Source organism: Dermacentor variabilis, chromosome 7 (assembly GCF_050947875.1).
Source record: "Dermacentor variabilis isolate Ectoservices chromosome 7, ASM5094787v1, whole genome shotgun sequence".
Classification (NCBI taxonomy): domain Eukaryota; kingdom Metazoa; phylum Arthropoda; class Arachnida; order Ixodida; family Ixodidae; genus Dermacentor; species Dermacentor variabilis.
In genome coordinates this window covers 115695825-115700009 of record NC_134574.1, presented here as the reverse complement: position 1 = coordinate 115700009, position 4185 = coordinate 115695825, and positions in this window count along the sequence as shown.

The following is a 4185-nucleotide window of genomic DNA, read 5'->3' as shown; positions in this document are numbered from 1 at the left end:
CTGAAAATGTGTTTGTTTTAGTGTTCAGTTTAATATGCCATTTGTTGCGACTTGAGGTGGTGTTTGGGCCAGGAATCCACCAAGCTCATCTACGAGTATGTCCAGTAGTAGGAATGAAAGAAAAACGGTTTATTTTAAATTGTTTACACTGCCTCCAGATACCGAAGTTCACTCCATGCTGGAGCATATACCCGCCATGGTTGCTCAGTGGCTATGGTGTTGGGCTGCTGAGCACGAGGTCGCGGGATCGAATCCTGGCCACGGCGGCCGCATTTCGATGGGGGCGAAATGCGAAAACACCCGTGTGCTTAGATTTAGGTGCACGTTAAAGAACCCCAGGTGGTCAAAATTTCCGGAGTCCTCCACTACGGCGTGCCTCATAATCAGAAAGTGGTTTTGGCACGTAAAACCCCAAATATTATTATGCTGGAGCATATGAAACGTCTTGAGTTCACATCAGGACACATCAGCCCAACCTCCCTCACTGCCCGAAAGGTCTTCACTTCTAATACCACCGTCTTCCCTAGGTGACTAGACTAGGGAATCTGATGGCTATGTCGCAACCAATCACCGTCGTCGAATCAGTCGCAATTTCCTGCCCATGATATCGCACCATTCTGCCAAACTCTGCCTCCGATGCTGCACCTTCGCTCCCGCGTATTTAGCAACTGGGAATCCAAGGTAGAAGCAGTTCCCACGGTATCATTCGACATTGGCCCTTTTCATCATTAGTTCAGGTTGTCAGGTTCTGGTACAGGGATCTTTCGTTGACCTATGAACAGTCGGCATCAGAGCTGTCTTGACTTCAGGACAGGCACTGATGAATGGGGGATTGCCTAGTGGTAAAACGTCTAAGTAATGCCCTTGGCCGAGTTGAGGCATAACACTTTGCATATGCTCTTACTGAGTCTCCAGTGACTCACAATTGGTTCTAAGTCATCACTGTCCTAACCTCACAGCTTTAGCAAATTTCATGAAGTGCTTCGTCGATTCCATGGTGCATGCTGAATGCATGTAATTTTGGGCCACATAATAAGCTTCATTTCTGATAATGTAAACACAGAGTGTATCATGTAAGCACACACTAAAACTACTTTAGCCAAACTGAAATTTTGTTGTAGTTGGCCCTTGAAGGATAATGACCTGAAGGTTTTGCGTCTTGCCCTTGCGGCTTGTTTTGAGGTAGCTGTCAACTCTGTAATTACAATACAAAACCTCAATTCCTTGAGAGCACCGCAATTCATAATGCACGCCAAGCGCAGCACAGCTTTGGACGTCAGCAAGGAGACTGTTCGCATCACCAAAAGCAGAGGGGGCCAGTCGCACGGTATAGCAAATTCCAAGAGCGGGCCAGTCGGCACAGTGCGGTGGTTAGAGGCCAATTAATGACCGTGTTGCCAAAAGCTGCCGAATTGGCCCTTTCATCTGTGGGCTTGTCTTGGAAACAGGGGAGCCCTCCCGTCCCTCTTGTCTCGTAAAGTGTTGAATGACTCGGCTTTAAGCAGCACGATCATAGTGTGTCTACATGTCAGCAGAGTCTGGTACCACGTGACCGTTGCACCAGGCTTCAACAATGTAAACAGTCTCCCATATCATGTCCAACGTGGCACTGCACCTGGTGCACATTTTGAATTGGTCACACTCAAATTTGATGCACTTAATTATTTGTTGCTCTCTCAAGGAATCGGGGGCTCCATGATGTAATTACTGGGTCGACAGCTGTCCAATAGAGACACAAAAACAAGACAAACATTTTCTGTTAGTACAGCTTCTCTTTTGCAGTTTACTTGTAGATGGCCTGCAAGTGGGTGTCACCAAGGCCATGTTGGAGCGTCATTCGTAGCCTCCACACCATTACTGGAGATTAGCAGTACAGACTTTTTCAACGTGGTAATGGTCTTCCAACACCATCGATATGCGGCGCAGGCATCGCCATATTGCAATTCTTTCTTGTAAGGTTTCTTTTAAAGCTACATTTAAGTTATGTATAACCCGTTAAATGTTACTTTCTACAAGAAAAAGAAAATTAATGTGAGATCTTTGCCAATATGAAGAAACTATTGGCCTCGAGTACAATAGAGACCATTAAGAGTTTTAAATCTTTAGGAATCTGGTTTATGGAAGAACTGCTTTGGGATACCCATGTAGATCATGTATGCCTTAAGGTTGCTCGTGTGGTCGGCATACTCCCTCAGTATCGTCATTTCTTCTCGCCTAAAATTAAACTGGTTTTGTTTCAAGTCCTTTCAAACCCAAATGTGCGGTACTGTAACCTAGTGCGGGGAACTGCTTCATACACCACCCTTCAAAAAATCTATCTCCTTCAGAAGAAGGCTTTAAGAATTGCCTTCAAGCAACCTTATGATCACCCCTCCGCAGACCTCTTCGACGACAGCAGTATACCATGAATATTCAGTCTTTTCTATATACGTCTGTGCTTATGCTACAAACGGGAAACTCGGGACGTTTCAACTCTGTCAGAATTGGCTAATCTAGAACTGCTACTGCTGGCATACCCGTTACGCCACCCAAGGCACTCCACTCTTAACACACCAAGGACTAACTATGGACAACAGACGCTTAACTATTATCTTCCAGCAGTATTGAACCACCTCTATGATCCGTCCCTTGATATTAACAGGTGCAGCAATGCCGACCTCCGAGCGTTCTTTTGATAAGTGTTTTTCTCATTTTGTGTATGGTTTGGCTGATCCTTGTGGAAGTACCGGTTAAAAGTGAAATGTGTAGCTTGCGGAAATATGTAGTGAAGCCTTCCTGTGAGTAAACATCATATCTTGATTATTTGTGCTCACATTATTTTGCTTCATACTGTTTCAGTAGGTAAACATCCTATCTTGATCATGTGTGCTTACAACTCAGGCTGCATTGAAATGCTGGATGAGTTGGGAGTGTCTCCTTATGCTTTTGTATACTGTCTCCGTTTTTTACACTTGTGTATATAAAACCTTGTCATCACTTTTTTTTTTTTTTTACCTAACCTTACAGCCAATGTATTTGCTACAAAAATGAAATTAGTGCCATTATCCCTGTATATATTCTTCTAAAGTCGCGTCCTTCAAGCCCTTAATTTTGTATTTTATTTGTCGTTTTGTGTGTGTATCTTATACTGCCGTTTTACTTGGTGTTTTTTGTTTGGTAATGCAGAATCTTGTCAAGCTACGGCTTTTTTTCCCTAGGTCCACTGCTCTTTGAAGCAGGAAATAAAATGAAATGAAATGTGAGAATCAAGTACCATATGGTGTTATCAGCAGCCATGCACATTCCAGCGCACTGTATGATGTATACAACTGTACAATAGCACATTGTAGAGAGACATCAAAGGCACAAGAAATGTTAAGTTATGTTCATAATTGTTTATATTGGCAGAATAATGCTTAGCCTTTTGAAACAGCCACAAAAGTGAATATCCTCTTGAAAAATGCACCTTACAATATTTTTAAGATGACCTGCAGAAGTGGCTTCATGGTGATTCTGGAACACACATATTTATAGCAGTGCCTACATGAGTACAAAATCAGAGTTGGTTTTTTTTTTCTTTTTCTGCAAAGTTATATTAAATCATTCAGAAGATAACAGACATTGTGCAAATGTTTTACTATTTATTTCAAATATTACCAGTCTTTGTTCTGAATTCTCTAAAATTAAATGATTTCCTCTTAAGGAGCCCACAAGCCACTAAGACGGCAACGTGAACACCTCGTGAATCTAGTAAATTCACTACCGCAAAGGTGAACGACTAGTTCTGCCAGTTAAATGAGCTGCATTGCTGGGCTACTTTCCTCATATTGGCAAAATAATAATTAGTGCAGACTTAGATGAGGGCAATTTGCCTGTTCCATGTGTTTCTTTCTTTTCGGTCCTCATCTGAGTCTGTAACTTTTGCATTATAATCTACCCAGCATGCGGCACAAATTCAAACTGCCGAACGACAGCTTGCATCTGTTATTCATGAAAGCTATATTAGAAATGACGTCTTGAGTGTGTTTTGTGGTGCTTATTTTTGTATCTTTGGGACAGAAATATTTTTCTTATGTGTGTTCTGTTACCCATGATGTAAGCATTCTCCCGCACCATCCGTTTCATTGCTGCTTTTGTTACCTGGGGGTGGCGGGGCTGGTTGAGCTGCTAAAATGCAGCTTTTTCCTCATTATCATCGCCACTACG